Below are 21,565 nucleotides of genomic sequence, written 5' to 3' on the forward strand. Positions count from 1 at the left end.
ATTCAGTAACATCTCCTTTGATTATAACCCTCCGTGGTTTGGATGCCATGGCTTCACATTAATTGTTCTCTATCAACTGGCCCCAATCTAATCATTTTATCATCTTCATCTATTAAATTGATGTTTGGTGTTGTTTAGTTCTTTGTTCTTACCCATTGTACAACACAATGGAATTGAAACTCTTGTTTGTTGGTTTCACTTACCTTCACTTACCATCTATAAGATGCCTTCACATGCATTGTATTCCATACAACTTTTCTCTTTTGCAAATGCAGGAAATAACTTCAAATCACAGGATTATATTATAGTATTTGTGCAGAGACAAGCATGGCACTTGGCATAGTGTGTTCTTAGTGAATGTCTATTCTTCCTTTTCTCCTATATTTCACCTAATGTGCCATACTTTCCTACTAAGTATTGCATTAGATTGACTCAGTTATAACTCATTTCCTTTTGTATGCATTTTAGAGCTTTCATATTTTTACAGGAGCATTATGTCTTCCTTAGAGCTAATAGATAGTTAATAAACATGTTAAATGTTAAATATGATGGTACTAATATTGAAAATTTTAAGTTCAGATTATAAATGTCTATTCAATGCTATATGGAATAGTTATTGCTGTTTTTTTAAATGCCTTTAGAGAAATTCAGATTTACTTAATTTTGTGTTTAGGAACCATTGTTTGGCTCAAAAATATCTTTCACTTAGCTGTATTTCAAGGAAAATATAAATCATATCCTAGTCATTAGAATGACAATGAATACAAGACTAAGTAAGCTGATGGTATGTTCAATAGAGTTGAAAAGAGTTTCAGTGGCAGATGGTCTATCGGGCTCACTTTGTAGGTGGCTGACCTAGGTAAGCTGGCTTAAGTGGTATTTGTCAGAATGGTAACCTGAAAGAAATGGAGAAGATCATGTCCTTAGCTCAATTCTGTCAATTTCTATGCCTCCTACATCCATTAGGAATGACAGAAAGAACCCAGGTAAGTCAGGAGGAATAGGTCTCTCCCTGCTGCTAACTGCATGAACTGAGGCCAACTTGAACAATTCTGAGCCTTGATGTCCTGGACCACAATGTGAAAGGTTATAGGGTTAGGGTTGAGCCATATAATTTACTCTTATTCTATTTTTATTCTGATAGAGTCATAGTATAGGTAGGTAGAAAATCCAGATGCTCCTGCAGAGAGATGGCTGGTATAAACCTCTAATCACTATACACTTCATGTGGACTAAAATGATCAACCTAAAAGAGTGATGTGATGGTTAATATTGTCATCTAGACAGGATTTAGAATCACCATGGAAACAAACTCTGGGTTTGTTTGTGAAAGAGTTTTTAGATTAGGTTAAAATTAGATAGGAAGACTCCCTCTAACTTTGTGTGGCACTGTTCCATAGGCTAAGGCCAGAGATGAAACAGAAGGGAGAGAGAAAGCTGAGAGTCAGCATTCACCCCTCATTGCTTCCTTACTATGGATTAAATGTAATCAGCTACCTCAAGGATTTGTCACATATGCCTTCCTTGCCATGTTGGACTGTATGCCCTTGACCTGGAAGCCAAAAATAAATTATTTCTCTCTTAAGTTTCTATTTGTCAGATATTTTGTTAAAGAAACAAGAAAACTAACCAATACAAGTGATTCTCATTAGCAGACATTTTTTTCCCTAGATGAAATTTGATAGTTTGGAGATATTATGACTGCCATAGCTATGGAGTGAAATCTAATGAGTGGAGAGCACAGCTGTTGCTAAGAGCTTACAAGGTAAAAGACACTGTCTTCCATTCCAACAGAGAATTATTCAGCTGAAATATCAATTGTGCCAAAATTAACTCTCTGATCTAGGCACTAATTTGGATAATAACATCTCTGTAAGAGTTACTTTTTAGCATCCACAATAGTCTTGGGAACATAAAAAATTGGATATATGCTAGCTAAAACTAAAAGAAAACATGCATCTAGTTTTAAAAGCACATGATGTTCCTGGCTCATTAGTCATCTCTTAGAGATAGGATCACGTAGGTCCCTCTAAAGATACATCTATGACTCATGGTCAGTGACGCAGGAGCTGATTCCATAAGATGTCTGGTCATTTAGGAGAACAGGTCCTGTCTTGTGTGTGGGCAGGGAGTTAGGAAAGGAAACAGAACCATGTGATGTTACTGAATGAAAAGCCATCTCATACAGAATGTCAAAAGGGACTTGGGACTTGAAACTTTCAGACTATGCAACATGTAACCTAAATTTCTATTTTAATGATGCAAAATGACTACTTTTAAAATTGAACTACTAGTCAACTTTCAGCATGAAATATGAATTGTCTCATGAAAGTTTCAAATGACTTCAAAGAAATGTACAGCTGGTACTTTAATTGAGATAAGAATAAATAGGGCTCAAATTTCCTAAACATTTCTGTAAGATCTCAATGTATGTAAGAATTTCCAAAGGCCAACATGCTCACAACAAATACAGAGTGCTTTAACCAAACATAATATCAGAATAGATTTGGTGTTAAGGCTCCAAAGGATAGGTGACTTACCACCATCAGTTCCCATAGGCAGAAATCAGAAAGACAAGAACAGATCCCAAACTCTTTATTATTTTTCTATATATTTTTCTATAAAAATAACTAGGAAAAATATTTGTCAGTCTACTAGATTCAACAAAATACTACAAGAAATGTTGTAATTACTTTTAAAACCCAGGTCATTAACGTGCTACTTAAATGTCCTGAAAGAAACTGTTTTCAGTCATTTTATTAAATATATATTTAAATATTTATACTTTAATATTAACCTGGAAATTTGGTCAACTGGAGAACACTTCCTGTGAGGATATATTGTCAACACAGTCCCAGGTGTCATTATTTTAAGGATTGTCATTAGATACCTTGAGATGGGAAGAAAAATTATATGTCACTGGCCTTGTTCCAGAGCTTCCTTCTCTGCTGGATTACAGAATGCTGTGGTCTGATGTCATCTATGGCATGAAACTAGGGAATATCAGGTGTAGAACACACCCCACACATGTAAATTAACACTGGGGTCATCTATGTGGCTTATAAGCTATCTCCTTGATGTCTCAATTATATCTGTAAATTTTTCTAGGATTGTCCTAAGTTCCTTATAAATTTCGTATCACTGGAATTGATGCTTAATGGGTAAGAGGCAAGAGAGGAAGGAAAGACAGAATCATATTTTCATCATTATGTTAGTGTATTTATTTTCACAGAGAATGTGTGCATGTGTGTTTATATACTTGCCAAGTATATAAACATATATATGTGAGCTTTACTACAGATTAACCATTCAAAGGCCTCTTAGAATCTGTCACAGACACTGTACTCAATATATATATATATTGCCATTCAACCTGTGTCTGTGATGTTTCTTCTAGCTGTGTGAGACAATGCAGGTTAGGTACCTGACTTCCCACCTCTCATGGGAACCTCCTGTCTAACTGTAGTGAGGGTGGGGTACAGATTCACTCCTTAAAATAAGACACATCATTTCAGAGAGCTACAATACTTTGAATAGCTTACATGTTTGCATTTCTTTTTCACCATTTCTGCTTTATAGTGTTAACTGACTTCATAGAGCAGCACACTGTGGTGAGGAATAGGTGACAGGGCAGGTGAAAATGCCACTTCAGACTGATGTTTCTGAGAAATGACATTTGATCTGAGAACTAAATGTGAAGGTATAAGGTAAGAGTGTTTCTATCAGGGGAAAGCCGGTACCAGATCATCATGTGGGAGGTGGGAGTGAGCCAGAAGCATGACACTGTGCTTCTGTCAATGGCCCAATGGTGTGAAACCAGCCAGAAAGCTAAGAAGAGCCTGAACATCATGCTCTGAAATACAGAAGGTTTTTCTTTTTTGTTCTAAGTGTAAGAGTGAGAGTCAATCTAATGTACACTAAGGTCATATCAACTCTAGTGTCACCATTTGAATTGTTTCACGGCTCTTTGTGTCTATACTCATTTGTTCTACTAGACACTTGAGGCAAGGAACTGTTCCCATGTTAATTTTTGTATCACCTCCATCAGTAGGCCTATTTATACATCTAGTTATGACCACTTGCTTGCATTACTTTCACACTGAGTTGGTTTGAGTGACATACTCCTGTACAGTAGATATTCAACTGCCTCATCAAAAGGAACAAAAAGGTTCAGTTTCAGAATCAGTTTTGGAAACTTCCAAATTCTTTGAAGCATTAAGGTAAGACACTTCTAATAAAGAAACTAGCATAGAAGCTAAGAGTGGTTACACTGTAGAAGATCATGGCCCATCTGCAAACAGAGGTAGATTGCAGAGTGATGAGTTGCAGACATTTGAAGACTTTAATACTTCAAGCATTGTTCTGTTTGAGATAAAAAATGCATGCTTGATACTAAAGCAAGTCCTGAATTTTCCAATATCATGTGAAGGGTTAGAATATGTATGGAGCCATTTCCAAATTATACTGAAATATTAAAGTTGACTTCCTCTCCATACTTTTATGCTTAGGGGAAGTAGGAGACTTTGAAATGAATCTCCCTGACAACTAGTAGCAGGATTACTGCCACAAATTTTCACTCAAGTATTCTCAAAAAAAAAAAAAAAAAAAAAAAAGGAGCCAAAACTAGCTTTGGTTAGGGCCAGACATTTGAACATTTGATTGTTCTCTTGTGGACACAACCACCATCACTTTCTCCTCTTGCTCATTTCATTCCTGAATAGCATCTTCGTAACTTAGTCCAAGAGCCCTCTGGCCAAGATCCTTCTTTCTCTGCGTGGTAAAGTCCTGTATTATGGAAACTCTTCTCCAATAACCTGCAATATGGAGAATCCACTAATTTCATACATCATAATGTTGTTACTAAGATGCCAGAGGAAACCCTTTTGTGATCCATGACTTAGTTACATGCATTTCTCTCTTGATAGGTATTTGATATTTTCTAATTACTAATGTATTTTATTTTTTTATCATTTTATTTATTTATTTATTAGATACAGAGAGTGAGAGAGAGAGAAAGAGAGAGAGAGAGAAAAAATGTATGTACCAGGGCCTTTTGCCACTGCAAACAAATTCTAGATGCATTTGCCATGATGGGCATCTGGCTAATGTGGAACCTGAAGAATTGAACCTGTGTCCTTAGACTTTGCAGGCAAGCGCTTTTACTGCTAAGCCATCCTTCAAGCCCACTAATGTATTTTTCTCAACATTTTGACAGATTGCCCAGAGAAATTTATTTCCTACATTTTTTTTGTTTTCTGGATTATTCAGGAAGATGTCATTACAGTCATCTTTCTGTTTTCCTCCTTTTTAATTTTCGAGAATGGTTTCACATTTTTATTTTGTGTTTCATGTGGTCATTAAAGAATAGGGTGATAAAATGTGAGGCATGAAACAGCTCCTCCCTTTTTGTACTGTAGCCCTTAACTTTCAAGAAGCTTCCCTCCCAAACTTACTGCGTTTGTAGAATCTGAATCTATTACGTTTGGGGTTTTTGCATGTGCATGTGTATGGAGTGCATGGATATGTTTGCATGTGGAATCCTGAAGCCTATGTCAAAGATCATGCTCAGTTGCTGTCCACTTTATTCTTGTGAGCATTGTCTCTCCCTGAACCCAGAGCTCAGTGATTCATCTGGATAAGCTAACAAAGAAGCCCTGGTGGTTCTCTTGTTCCTCTTTCCCCAGCACTAGGATTACAAGCATGTGCCACAATGCCCAATATTTTAGATGGGTACTTTGTACATTGTATCAATATCATATCATGTAATTTAAAACAGCAGGTTTTGTAAATCTTCACATTTACACATTACTGTGAACAAGATCCTAAAGCAATTGCCTTCTTTGTACAATCTCATTTAATTCTCATTAAAACAAGGAGGAAACCCAGTACATGTCACTCAGTTTCCCCATGTCACAAGCAGGGAAAACTGTTGTCTTCTGTTCTACCTCCTAAACCCAGGAAGGGTTCATGTTTCTATCACTCCCTACTCCCACACACATACATGATCATTGGTACTTTCAGTACACCTTGCCAAATTTCTGTCCCTGTGATAATCAACTTAAAAGAAGGAAGGGTATAGTTTTGCTCATGGTTTCACTGCATGATCACTTAACCTTTGGGACTGTGAAGGTATAGTGCTTCACAGTAAGAGCTCATAGTGGAGGGCATGTGCTCACTTAATGGCAGCCAGGAAGTAACGGCAAAGACACTGGAAGGGACCAGGATCCCAATTTACCCTACTAAGGCATTGCCTACCTTCTGTCTACCACACCCTACCTCCTGAAGATTCTACCAACTGGGGACCGAGCCTTCAACACATGGCAGATATTTAATATCATACCAGGCCTCTCTATGTTATGACTGGGATTTTTTTTTCCTTCAGATGTCCCCAATTTCAATGTTCTTGTCATTATAACAATAGCATGCTCCTGAATGGTCAACACATCAACACTTGAATTATGGCATTAAATTACTTGTGCTTTAAGTAGCTCTTTGATGTACTATTTTTCTTAGTTTAGTGGCACCTAAATGTGTGACAGCATACATTCTAATGTCCTATCATCTTGCTGTATAATGACCTTTTAAATTTTAATTTATTTGGTTTTTGAGACAGGGGCTCAGTCTGTAGACCAGGCTGGCCTCACACTCATGGCCTCTACCTTGCCTCTACCTTCTGAGAACTGGGATTACATGCATGTTCTAGCATGCCTGGCATGCATGTTCTAGTGCCTATTCTAAGTCAGTAAAGATGCTACAATCTCCCAATCCCTCCCCCGCAAAAAAAATTCACTGTGGCAGGAAGGCACCCTGGGCATTGACACAGCTTGGTCCACTTCACTGCCCTACTAGGTCCATTACAGACTAGATCTTGCAAGCAGGGGGTAGGGTTTCAGAGTGCCTGGGTTGACCAGGACTATGTGAAGAACCTCACAAACTCAGACATGTTCAAAACATACAGTTATTCTGAAATAACCAGGCAATGCCCTGGTGGGAAGAGTAATTTTCTAGCTGACTTCTGGTCTATGAAGTGGATATTCATGGCAAGGCACTCTGGCTGGGACTTCCACTTCACCTGGTGAATGGAGGCTAGAGACCTGTTGGCTGGCCTCATCCTATGCAGACTGACATTTCATTCATATCTGCAATTCAGGCTATACCAGGAAGGTCCTGAGCTCACCAGGGCCATGGCCTGCCAACTTGCTTTTATGTTTCCTATCATTATTGGGCAGAAATGAAGAAAACTTTGTTGAGAGTCATTCACAGTACACTTTTTCTTTAGCTTTTATCAATTCCCTGTTGCAAAGAATGTTCCAGTTTTAGAGAAAATGCAAAGTGATGCGAGCACATCAGAATAACAGAAATCTTTTAAGGAGAATGAAACATTTCTATCTAATTTTAGGTCAGTAGTCACTGGCAAGATACCTAGATATTTTCCTTCTTGGTTTACAGAAAAGGCAATTATTTTGTACTTTTAAAAGTTATATGTTCCATGTTGCTTCAGCAGCATACATACTAAAATTAGAATGAAAAGAGAAGATGAGCATGGCCCCTGTGTAAGAATGAAATGCACATTCATGAAGCATTCCATATTTTCATAAAGCAAGACAGGGATGCCCACTCTCACTGCAGATCTTCAACATAGTACTGGAAGCACTAGTGCAAACAATGAGACAGGAGAAAGAAATAAAAGAGATAAAAATTGGAAAGGAAGAAGTAAACAGCCCTATTTGCAAATGACCTGATCATATATATAAGTGACCTGAAAGTCTCCATCCCAAAACTTCTAAAGGTGGTAAATTCCTACAGAACAGTGGCAGGATACAAAATCCATGCTCAAAGATCAGTAGCTTCTCTATTTGCAAAGAAAAAGTATACAGAGAAAGAATTCAGTGAGGCTATTCCATTTTCAATAGCAACAAAAAAATTAAATACCTTGGAATAATACTAACCAATGATGTGAAAGATCTCTATGATGAAAACATTAAAAAAAAAAAACTCAAGAAAGAAATTGAGCAGGACTTGAGAAAGACCTAGATCTCCTGGATATGCAGAATTAATATCGTGAAATGGTAATTCTGCTAGAAGCAGTACACAGATTTAACACAACACAAATAAAAATACTAGCATCCTTTTTTTTTTTTTTTTTTTGCGGCAGGGTCTCGCTGTAGCCCAGGCTGACCTGGAATTCACTATGTAGTTTCAGGGCACACTTCAACTCATGGAAACCCTCCTATCTCTGCCTCCTGAGTGCTAGGATCAAAGGCATGCACCACCAGTCCCTGAACCAGCATCATTTTTCACAGAGGTGGAAAAACTGATCTGGAATATACAAATAACTCAAAAAACTAAACAATAAAAAAATCAAATGACTCACCCCAACAATCGGCAGTGAACTGAATAGGGAGTTTTCAGAGGAAGAATTACAAATGGCTAACACACAGTTAAGAAAATGTTCCTAACATTTTCCTAACATAAAAATCCCTAACATGCCGGGCGTGGTGGCGCACGCCTTTAATCCCAGCACTCGGGAGGCAGAGGTAGGAGGATCGCCGTGAGTTCAAGGCCACCCTGAGACTACAGAGTTAATTCCAGGTCAGCCTGGACCAGAGTGAGACCCTACCTTGAAAAAAAAAAAGAAAAAAAAAATCCCTAACATTAGGGAAATGCAAATTAAAACAACTATGAGAGTCCACCTTACCCCAGTAAGGATAGCAAACATAAAAAAAAATCAAATGAAAACAAATGGTGAGGATATGGAAAAAATAGGAACACTTATTCACAGTTGGTTGGAATATGAACTGGTACAACCACTATAGAAATCAATAGAGAGACTCCTACAAAGGCTACCAACAGACTCTGTTATTCCTGTATTGGGCATTTACCCTAAAAGCTCCACATCTCAGTTCAGAGATATTTGCTCAGCCATATTTATAGCTGCTCAATTCAGAATAGCTAAGAACTGGAATCAACCCAGGTACCCATCATTGGATGACTAGGAAAACATGATGTGGAATACCTATATGATGGGATTCTTCTCAGCATCAAGAAAAGATAACACAATGAAATTTGTAGAAAATGGTTGAACTGGGAACAGAACATTCTAACTGAACTCACACAGTCACAGAAAGACAACTGTCACATGGTCTCACTCATCTGTGGTTCCTAACCTGGATCAGCCTGAGTTTCTGACATACCTGAATGGCATCTGGAGGCTTGGACAATAGGGAAGGAGAAGGGAGTTGGGGGAGACACAAAAATGAATGCAAATTGAACTGGTACCATAAAATCTTACATCCTAGAAGTTAGACTAAAAGCTGGAATACTCAAGAGGACCTTAGGTGGAGCACCTGAATAGAAGGGCCCTGGAGAGGGTGAGATGAAACCTAGCTTCAAATTTTTCCTGTTTCTCTTTCTTCTCTGTCTTATTCTTTTTTCTTTTCCCTTGGAACTGACCTGTAATTCCCTGTACCAGGATGTAGTTTATATCCACAATGATCTGTTGATCAGAGAGACCTACTAGATCTTCTAAAACAAACAAGACAGACTTCTGTCAGAGAACTTGATTACTTACCAGAGGTTAATGGTAAGACCCTACTGCTGAAGACACCATACACGGTTGGCATGGACCAAGGAGAGACCTGGTTGGAATCCAGAAGACAGCCAGTCCCCAGACAATTAGCCCATCTAGTGCTGAAAGTGGCTACATGAGCTACTGGGGAAAAGTAGCCAACATTTGTCTGAGCATCTAAATGACTCAGAAGCAAACAACCTGACATGATGCTCACACAAGTGAAATAGCAGCACACAGCTATGGTGGGTAAGCAACTGCTCTTGGATTGGTTAACAGATCCACTCAGTGGAAAGGAAACCATATTTGGAACTGGGAAACAAATCAGAATCATATCCAGATAATGATTCTGCTTTCCATTGTCAAGCTCCCACTAATCTTGGGCTATAAGGGGGTCTATTCCCTTTAAATTCTCTCTAGATTAATAATGGTTAACCCATTTAACCAGTGCTGACTTCACTCTCTGTTAGAGAGTATGCTTCTCTTTTTCAGACAAGAGCTAGACCTGAGGAGATAACCAACCCAGTGCACTCCATCCCAGCCCCAGCTGAAACCACAGAGCAACTGGGAAAATGAGCAAGAATGCTGCTTTCTTAGTGAATCTGATATCAGCACAAGGATGAAGCAGATAGACACCGATGACACATAACACCTTCCAAACCACAGATCCAGAGGCTCCTAAGTGGTCATCACTGAAGTAGACTTAAAATGCATCCAACATGGCTCAGGGAATTTTGTGGGAGAGGAGATGAAAGATGGTTAGAGCCACAAGTTGGGACAGTTTGCACAGACACATTGCCTCACCCCCATAACTAACTTCCTGCCTCCATAATGCATGACCCACAATCCCCATGGGGTTGACCTGAATCCCCCAATGAGGAAGGCTTTTTCAGAAAAGGGGCATGAAGGAGGGAAAGGATTGTACCAACATGTGTTGTTTATATACTAACTATGTCTATATCTAATAAAAATACATTTTAAAAAATGAATAAAATACTTATTTTCTTTTTTTTAAAAAGTTATACACCTTATGCTATGATGGGAGCAAGGAATAGCTTAAGATTAGTAGAGTGTGGATATATGGCAGGGACAGAAAACTCAACTTCTTAGCCCGAGGCAGAGAGCAGGCAACCTGCCTATGAGGTTAGCCTGCTGTTTCTTGAGGAGGTCTTCTTGAAGAAATGTGGAATCACTTAAACTACCGGATCATGGTGAGTAGCTAGCCAGGCATCATCAGCAGCAATGCCAATATGTACATGATCTCTGGAGAGTACACCTAAGCCCTCATGTACTAGAAATCCTGTTCTTGTGTCCTGATCCCCACAGCTACACAAAAGTATAAATATTATTGTCGTCACATTTTCCTTCTACAGATTAAAAAATATTGAGGTTCAGAGAGATTAAGGGATTTGATAGCCATCCAGCTAAATTCCAAGTACATCCGATCTTTTTCACAGAAAAATTTGCACTGTCATTTCCTACTCACTTTATGTAAACACAGTGTGAAGGAGAGAGAGGGAGTAGGGGAGGGGGGAGAGAGAGAGAGAATGAATGAATGAATGAGGATTGTAAGTGGCACTACATTGAGTAGCTAAAACATTAAGTTGGTCAGGACTTACTCCATAGAGGCGAAGAAGTGAGAAGTCAGGACAGGACAGGACAAATGGCTCAGATGAGACTCTCGATGCAAACTTATTGAGTCACTGTCATATGCCAAGGCCAGCATCCTACTCCATAAACTACAGAGGTGATTAGCACCCACTTGAAATGACATACGTGATAAGACCTGTAGGTCTTCAATGTTGCTCTGCTCCGTAGGGCATGACCCACCCTCTGGTGCGCTTGTGGGGATCCAGAAGGAACCAGTAGGTATACACCAGGCCCAGACCTGGTGTGCTTGTCAGCTATCTTGCCACTGTGACAAAGGACTTAAATAAATCAACCTGTAAGGAGTGAAGTCTTGTTTTGACTCATTGCCACTTGTCCCTGTTGTCTCTGGGCCAGGGGCATGTCACAGGACTATGTGTAATACAGAGTAGAAGAAACTGCTCATCTTATGGTGGCTATGAAGCAAAGAGTAGGGGACAGAAAGGGGCTGGTATCTTAATTTCTGCTTGGAATGTATGCCCCAAGCAAATTAACTCCCTTATGACTAGGTTCTACCTCTTAAGGAATCCTCTGCTTCCTCTAGTTTCATCCTTGGAGGACATTCAAAATCCAAACTGTCACACCTAGCAAACAGAGATATAAAGCAGCTAACATGTAGTTCACGGTTTGCCTAGAGCTGTTTCCTGGCCATCAGACAAAGATATCCACTCAAGTGTCAGTATCAAAAGGATATCTGAGGCTCAGAAAGTTGATATCACCTGTCCATAGTGGGGCACTGCTAGTGAGAGGCAAGTCAGGGTCAAGTTCAGGCCATTTTACTTTGGACTATTGGCAAAACCACCATTCTCACGTTTCTTAAGTATGATGTCCTCATCAGGATTCAGCAGGTCATGACACACTCCCAGACAATATGAAGAATGCTACATATTTGAGAATTTAATCTCCCAAGCTTCCATACTTTCTCTGTATTCTCTATATATGTACCTTTTAGTACCCCAAGTGAAATGTTAGTTCCTGGATTTTAAACATGCTATACATAGCAGTCCTGAGGCACAATATAGATAGAATAGCTGGTGACTAGATATTTTATGGCAGATTGTAGCTTCAAAAAAGGCAAAGGATTGGCCACATGCTGGGCTGGCCTTATGTGTTGCTGTAATAAGAAATGCTGCTGTTGTGTGTGTGTATGAAACTAGCCAAGTGCAGAAGAAACTATCTCATAACAAGTAGCTGCTACTCAAATGGAACATGGTCAGAGGTGGTGACCATTATAGTACCTGGTTTTCTCCTCTTATCTGTTACTTTTCAACCATCATATGCATCATTAAAAAATTATGCTTCAAAATGCTAAAAATTTTGTCAATTTTTAAAGGGGGAGAGGTAGTAGTAGGGATCATTTCTAAGTCCTCAGTCATGCTAAGCAAACATTTTAACACTGAGCTCCATTCCAGCCCTCAGTTCTTACCTTTCAGTTTGAGATAGGATCTAAGTTGCCCAGGCTGGCTTTGAACTCATTCTGCAGCCCAGGCAGCTCTTGAACTTACAACTCTCGTGGGTAACTGGGGTTCCAGGACTGCACCACTAGGCCTGCTTTGTTTGACTTCTGATAGCCTTTGCAGCACAATGTTTTGAGTAATAATATTAAAGAAACCACTATCTTTAGAACTGAGGAGTTATTTTCCATTCAACACTGTTGAAAGTTTCACAGTGCAAGAAGGATGGTCCATTTTCAGTTTGGCAAACCATTAGTTATGTATGCTTTTTGGTAGAGGATGAGATTAAATGGTATAAATGAGATGGAAAATTTTCACAGTATAATATATTTTTCTGGGCTGGATAATATTTTTATTAAGAATAATCAATATTACTATTAAAGAAAGCAAAACTCCCTAAATGTTGAAGAATAATACTTTTTGAAAGTATTTGGGTAATTTGGATAAAGCATCCTGCTTATCAAAAACAGAAATGCTACCCTTATGTATAAGAAGGAGTTTAGTACTTTCCCTTGGAAATGAATGCTGTGCATTAAATTCCAAGATGTTCAACTATCAATCTTGTGTGTGAATAAGTGTTTATCAAAATGTAAACTTTCCCTGTTAAGTAAATGAAGAAAAGACCTGCTCTCTGCATGATTATTATATGGGTGACTTAAATAATTCAAAGCATGCAAGTCAAATCTAAGATCTTAATGATTCAAACATGGTTCACAACCCTGCAGCTCTTCATCACATCTCTTCTGTGCATTGTGCACTGTTCCAGCAGTGACAGCGAGAGTGGTGAATGCAAAAAGACAAAGATCACCATGTTTCCATTGGTGACACTTGTCCACATAACAGAACTTTCACAGTAAAAAAAAAAAAAAAAAATGAAATGGGAGAAAAATGCAGTAGGAAACCAGAACCTGCTCTTAAAATATTCCTATGTGCTCTAGATAATAGTCAATAAATAATTAAATAATGAAGCATGTAGTGCTTGAAAAAGAGACTAGCTCACTGTTCTCATGAAATACAATTTAGACTAATTCTCCCCTGACTCCACAAAAAATGGGTTTAGAGTGCAAAATTTTAATTTTAATGCAAATAATCCACTTACTGAAATGAGGCAAATGGGAAGTCAAAGGTAGAATCATTTTGAAAAAAACAATCAGCACTGGTCATATAGGCAATTCTCTCATTACTGCTTTATATTTCTACTTTTTGGAGGGGGACTATGCAGAAATGAGTTCCTTTAGAAGTCTTGCCAATTACAATAATATTTTCCCATAAAAATACCACAACTCAGAAAATAAAAGTATTTGGACTGGAGAGATTGCTTAGTGGTTAACTTGCTTGCCTGCCAAAGGACCCAGGTTCAATTCTCCAGTACCCACCACAGCCAGATGTACAAGGTGGCACATGCATTTGAACTTTGTAGTGGCTAGAGGCCCTGGTGCACTCATTCTCTCTCTCTCTATCTGCTTCTTTCACACACTTTCTCTCAAATGAATAAATAAAAAATATTTTTAAAAAGAAAATAAAAGTATTGATCTAAAAAGGAGAATCAACTGTACATTGTAAATGATTTAATTGTGGTGAGTTAATAATTAGTAGCTAATTATGACTACAAAGATGTGTATGTTTAGGGATAAAACCTATTTAGTCACATTGAAAGTACTATAATGGGTTAAGTACCTTTTGACCACACATTATGCAATATTATGTGTTTTTAAAAGTTGGATGAGCTGGGTGTGGTGGCGCATGCCTTTAATCCCAGCACTCGGGAGGCAGAGGTAGGAGGATTGCCGTGAGTTCAAGGCCACCCTGAGACAGAGTTAATTCCAGGTCAGCCTGGACCAGAGTGAGACCCTACCTCGAAAAACTAAAAAAAAAAAAAAAAAGTTGGATGAGTTGGACATGTTGACAAATTCCTATAATCCCAATGCTTTAGGAGAGTAAGGCATGAAGATGAGGGGCTTGAGGCCAGCTTGGGCTACCCAGCAGCTTGGTCTGCAGAGTGAGACCAAAAAGAAACAACAACAACAACAAAAAAAACCTCACAGTTATAAAAGAAAAAAAAAAATGGAACATTTGTATCATCATAGGCGACAAAAGAGCCCCTTGGGGGCAGTTTCCAAAGGGACACTAGAACCACACATACAGCCATAATAGCTTCATAGCTGTCTAGTAAAAAACAAGGATTTTAGATGGAACCCACTGGGCTCATTCATACACTTAGCAGAAATAGCCACTGAGCTCCTGCAGGTTTGGCTTAGCTGCATGGTGAAGGGCACCCAGAAAGTAGTCTGTGACCCATGGGGGAGGGGTCTTGATTGTTAGCTAGTACTAATACTATCACAGAGAATGATGAGGAAGCAATTTCTGAACAAGAAGTTGGATGGGCAAGAGTATGGAGGAGAGTACCTCAGATGAGCCCCTGTGGCTTGAGCAGGGTTCTGCAGAGTTTATTTTATTGTATTTGTGATGGGGTTTGAACCCAGAGCCTTGTGTTTGCTAAGCACATGCTATACCACTGAGCCACACCCCACATCATCCCTGAAGTTCTGGGTGTATGCGGTTTATTTCTACATCTCACCTACCTACTTTTCCTCCCAGCTCCATGTTGCTTTCCCCAAGTTCTTGCATCGACATGCCAGGAAGCCCTGTGCTTACACTGTCAAGGCTCCAGTGTGAGATTGAATGTTCATGGCTTAAACCCAAATTCTTTCTTAAGAATCCACTTGTCCACATGTAACTCTGTTTTCTTTTCCCTCTTTGTTTGCTATGGGCTATTTAACTAATGGATGCCCAACCAGGGGGAAAACATAACAAAACAAACCAAAACAGATTCCTTAAAGAGCAATACCATGATGGCCTTACCCAGATGTTTGCCTTTAGGATGGAAATTGTGTTGCACTAATACAACACAGGAAATTACTGGTTAGAAACTAAAGCTGCATGAGACACACTGTGAATTAGTATAATTGATTAGTCAAAAATTGAAAATTTCAGCTACCAATGACATCATTAAAGACCCTGTCATCCATGAGGGTCCAGAGAATAAGTTGAAAATTTCAGAAGTTATTCTACAATATCTAGAGTTGTCTCCCACCACGGCCAACATTCTTTAGGATTCTAAATGTTTAAAAGCAAAAGGGGTGGAAGCTAATTTGATTTACAAGTTGAAAAACAATGACCTCTGAGGTAAGGCTCAAAGAATTGGGGTTACTTGGGCCAGGTAACACACCACTACAGGATTAACTTAATAAATGTCAAATACTTGAAATAAACTCTTCTATAAGCATTTACATGGCTGAAGCAGACAGAGCAAGCTGGAATTGCAGTTAGAAACTTGGGGTTAACTTTAATAAGGAATTTCCTGAAAGGAATCTAAATCTCTTACTGCAATTTAACTTAATGTTACAAGGTTAATTAAACACAAACAGGCTACCAAGCAAAGTTGTGGAATCTTGGCTCTTGGGGAGGAAACCATACATCTCAACTGGTTTAGTTTTACTCCTGCTCTGACCAGAGACTGGGGTGAATAGCTCCCCAAGTTTGCTTATGGCAGATCATATAACTATGTCACAGTTTTTTTTTTTGTCTTCTACCACACATGAGTCAGGAATACATTCATGTAAACTGTATAGCTGAAGAAAAAGTACAAATTCACTATTCTAGTGAATCCTGAGTGCCTGACATACAAAGGAAACTGTTATTTTTAAATTGGCTCCTTTCCAGAGTACTATTACAGAGAACTCTAGTTTGGAATATTTTATTATAGCACTAAAAGATATCCTAAGTCATTAGCATACTGAAGCATGGAACAACTCATTGATACCCCAGTTGAAGTGCTCTGTTTTGAGCAATTAAAGTGCTCTCATGCAGCTTCACATGCAACAACAAGCGGTGCTTCTTTTTGGCCTTATTAAGTATTTGTTAAAAAACAAACCAAAACAAAAGTCTGAAACACACTCATTCATTACATGTGGTCAAATGGAAAATGAAAATAGCAGCCATTTCTTCACAGTATTAAAAGGATTTAGTAGATTAATTTCAATTCTAAAATATTAAAGATTAATTACTTTTTAGTTTTGACAAGTTCATACATGTATATAGTATGTTTTTACCATATTTATGCCCCATTACCCTGTCTTATCCCTCTCCCACTGCCATGAAGTCTCTTTTTCCTTATTAATTCCCTTTATCTTTTATGCCTTTTTTGTAATGATAATTTGTATAGATAAGTGAGGGGGTAAATTGTAGTTGTTAAGTGCTTAATGAATTATGGCATAATGCTAAATAGTTATTCTTCATATTTTTCTCCTATTGAAATGGGCAAAACTCACTTGTATTTATTGCTCCTTTCATAATTTTTTAAAGAAAGAAATAAGCCATTATGGCATCTCTCACATTTGAAACGAATGTTTATATTATTCTACATGGAAATAGGCTGACACCATCAGACCATCTTGGCCTGAAAGGTCTTTAGCTCTGGTCCACTGTTACATACTTCATGCATTACATGAAATAAAATACCTCAAGATTTTGAAAATATTTATTTTAAAAACAGCAATCAAATTGTCTATAATCACATTTTCTGCTTGGCTTTGAAAGCTGCATTATTCAATATGCCACTGGTCTTTCCCATAATGGCAACATATTAGAAATTCACGCTGCTCTAATACATCTGAATTCCTTGATGTACAGCACTCCCCATGGGCCCAGAGGAGCGCTCTTGCTTCCATTGCATGAGTCCTGCATGGGACCCAGCGAAGTGATGGCTGTCAAAACAGCTGTACAGTGGCCTTTGAACGCAAAGTGTGCCATGACTACATGCAAAAGACTACAATAAATCTAAGTATATACATTATGCTTGCTTTTGTTGCCTGGAAAAAAAGAAGGCATTTGGGAAATAAACCCCCAATTTTATTGCCTTTTAACATCTTTTTTCCATTTTAAACTCCAGAACTGGAAATTTGAAGCATTCAAAGAAATTGAAATCTTCTTTGTTGCTTTTTTCATTGTAAATTTTCTATAATGTGCCATTAGAAACCACACTCTACAAAAAGCTCAGGTTCTAAATGAATCCTTTCTGTGAGGCCATTCTAAAACTTTGCACGGTTTTTCTTTGTATGAAAGAGCTTCTGTTGATTGCACAAAGAACAAGCAATCGCCACATATAGGCCAAGCAGAGGCCTGGATGACTTTATACAAGGTTGCATTTTTCCCTTCCACCAATCCATGATTAAACCCAGCTCTGAATGTATCACAGTGGAGAGAAAAAAGAAGAGTGGTGCTTGATTTCAGTCTGTAGGAATCAAAGGACTTTTCTGAAGCCATGAATATTTAAAAAGGGCATTTTCTTACTCTTTCCTCCAAAAATAGTTTTGTAGCTTCTTTTTAGCAACATGAAAACCCCATCCATCCATACAAAGCATTTAATGGTAGAATAATATTTTCCCTCCAAAAGAAACTATCTGTTCAACAGGTTCAAATATCTTCATAGCTGATTAGGCTTTGAGAGGATCAGTTAAAACAGTAAGAGGAATAAAGCCATAGCAGGAAAAAATATTAACTGGCCAGGCAGGGTCATATACTCCTGTAATCTTACCACGTGGGACACTGAAACAGAAAGAATTCTAGTTCTAGGTCAGCCTGGGCTACATAATGAGACCTTGTCTCTCAAAACAGTGACTGATTAGAGAGGATGATGGGGAGAAAATAAATTATTAATGAACTGATGTTACAAGTCCAGTAAGTCTTTGAATGTGGCACAGAATTATTTGGGCCCCAAAAGGAATCATAGGAGGATGGCAGTCATGGAAAGGGCTACTCAGATCAAACATGGGTTTTTACCTTTCTGGGGAGAGAAGTTTTTGTTCAGGGGATTTTTATAAGAAAAGCAAATAACATAAACACAAGAAAACTCTGCTGTCACTCACTGCTTGCTTTCCTGGCTCTAGGTAGCTGTGTTTGGGCCACAGAGTAAATCCATCCCCAGCGGTAGACAGGGTGTGGGTCTTGCTTGTGGTTAACTAGCTTATCCAACCTTCATTCCATTGCTTCTATAACTGGACCCCTCTCTGAGGAGTGCAGACAAATCAGTTATCCTGTATCAAAACAACTCAGGAGAATTTTGAGAAATTGCACTCTTGCATATTGGGTCATGAATGGCTATTGAACTTGAAGCTAGAGAACAAGGACTAATTGGCATTTTTTTTAAACAGTATATACTTAAAGAATTTCTACTTTGCTTTATAGCCTATTCATGGACCAGAGGGATTAAGAAAATGGAATCTTTTTAAAAGTGCCAGAAAACAAACTTGTTGCAGCAGTTCTAGTCATCCACTGGATGAGGAGTCCCAACTGATCATAAAATGGCAAAGAATATGGAAAAAGAAAATGAAAAAGTCAACAGTGGGGAATCTGGAAAAGAAGAAAACTTCCACCCTCTGTGTTCTGCACTCTATATAGGCCCATGGTAAATTTCAGAAGGCAGAACACATTTTACCATCTTGGTGGCTTATCCAAAAGGGATTCTCATTGAACAGACATTAATTTGTACTAGTAATATTGCATTATGTCCTTTTGTTTTATTTTTATTATTTTAAGAGATGAGATTTCACTATATTGCTCAGGCTGGCCCTACACTACTGAATTTAAGCTATCTTCCTGTTTCAGCCTTAGGAGTAGCTGGAACATAGGCTTGGACCATCACACCCACTATACTCATTTTTAAAGACGAGAGAACTAGAGCACAAAGAGGTTATATAAATTGTTCAAGATTACATCCAGATAGGCGATGACACCAGGATTTGAACAGAGGCAGCCTGGCCCAAAGGTGCTGATTTCATTCAATAATGTATAAGGACATTCACAAGGAAGGGAAGGCCTCTTTGCTTAATAACAGGCTTATTGCTGTCCTTTATTTTTCTTTTTTGCCAGATGTGAAGAAGATTAAAGATTAAAGTACAGGGCTGGAGAGATGGCTTGGAGGTTAAGCACTTGCCTGTGAAGTCTAGGGACCCTGTGACGCCAGGACCCACATTAGCCAGATGCACAAGGGGGTGCACATGTCTGGAGTTCATTTGCAGTGGCTGGAGGCCCTGGTGTGCCTCCCTCTCTCTTTCTTTCAGTCTCTCTCTCTATCTGTCTCTTTCTCTGTCACTCTCAACTAAATAAATAAAAATGAATAATTTTTTTAAAAAAAGATTAAAGTGTAAATAACTCTTTTGAAAAGTCTTCTATCTCATATATTTTAACATCTCCAAAACATTCACTCAGGCACAGGCATGAGAAAACCATGTTATCCAACCAGCACGTACATAAGGTTTCCTTGGTACAAGCCACCATTCTCAGCAATTATTCAGACTCCTTTCACATTATGGGGTAAGGCCTAAATATTGTTCCCAATTTCCCCTGAATGAATCTGGAGCATTGCCTGGCTGAGCCACTGAACAACCGCTCTAAGCTTCCATTTACAATTTGTGACTCTGGGGTATGGACTAATATGTGTTTAATATACTAGAATTTTGAAGGTAACACTGTGCCAGGGTGAAGGAGACAGGCCCTGAGGATACTCAACACTTACTAAAGCAGAGATCCAGAGGCTTCTAAGAGCTCATCACTGAAGTAGACTTAAAACGTACCCATCACCCTCAGGGAATTTTGCAGGAGAGGGCAGAAAGAGTGTAAAAGCCACAGGTTGAGACATCATGTCCAGAAGAATTCCCTCTGCTGCTCCCACAATGTATAACCCACAATCCTATAGGGAATACCTGAAACCCCACTAAAGAGGGTCCCCAGTGGAATGGGGGTAGGTACAAGGGAAAAGAGTCTGCCAACACATGCTGTATTCATACAAAATATGTTAATAATAATCATAATTAAAAATCAGAAAAACAGAAATAAAATAGTTCCATCTCTTTAATTCACTCAGACATTAATGTTCTACCATGTAAAAACAGTGACATAAAGATATGGTCACAGTTTTCTGAGCACAAGGCTCCATGTCATTCGACTGAAGAGCTTCTGTACCTGTTGATAGTTGAGCATGCACAGATATATTCCCAGTGTGGTTACTACTCACAAGACTTTAAAGTCACCTCAAATTCCTTACTTAGAATATACAATGGTTGGTTAGCTCTTACTAGTTACTTGAATTTTTAAGTGAGGTGAAAAAAGGGAGAGGAGTGAGCACTGAGGTTTCTAAGGTTTCAGTGTTTATACTCTAATTTTGGTATTATTTCTGTCCTGTCTGTGTGGCAACTGATAACCAAAATTCTTCTTATTTGTAAATATATTTCAACAACAGGCAAACTCATCAGTTGTCAATTTTTAATTTATTTTTTATTTTAATTTAACTTAACTTTTTATGTGACATATGAAATTTGCACATATTTATGGTGGCTTATGCAATGTTTCCATGCATATATACATTGTGTGATACCAAATAGTTTGGTTGGTTATGACCCTATCCAGCACGAGCACAAATTGTTTTTCCAAGGAGGTATGTTGTGATAACCTTATGCTCAAAGTCTTCTCCATGAAAAGAATCTTCGGACTGGGAAGATGGTTAAGTGACTAAAGGACACTTGTCACTTAAGCAGAAGGGCTAATACTGATATAGCTCAATTCCCCAGTGCATACACACACACACACACACACACACACACACACACACACACACACACACCAGAGGGGAAAAAAGAAAGAAAGAAAACTATCCCTTAGTGAGTTTTAGCTTAAAATAAGGAAACTTGAGGAGGGTGTTCATGTTTAGATCTCTATGCATTCAAGGGTGATATGGAAACAACTTAACGGCCCATCTTCCTGTCCTTATTGTTCTACCTCTGACAAAGTTCCTTCACATTTTTCTCTTGACTTGGGACAACAGGCTTCTGAGGCTTAA

At 38.5% G+C, this 21,565-nt stretch overlaps 1 protein-coding gene and 1 non-coding gene across 3 annotated transcripts in view; one reads left to right on the forward strand and one right to left on the reverse strand.

Annotated features, from left to right (window-relative positions):
• The window catches only part of Tox (thymocyte selection associated high mobility group box), a 319,367-nt gene that overhangs the window by 119,430 nt on the left and 178,372 nt on the right, over positions 1–21,565 (reverse strand). The window lies entirely within an intron of this gene.
• On the forward strand, positions 7,493–7,594 carry LOC123459037. The gene has a single exon (XR_006635967.1). It is a non-coding gene; the product is annotated as a U6 spliceosomal RNA (small nuclear RNA).

This window comes from Jaculus jaculus, chromosome 2 (assembly GCF_020740685.1).
Source record: "Jaculus jaculus isolate mJacJac1 chromosome 2, mJacJac1.mat.Y.cur, whole genome shotgun sequence".
Taxonomy (NCBI): Eukaryota; Metazoa; Chordata; class Mammalia; order Rodentia; family Dipodidae; genus Jaculus; species Jaculus jaculus.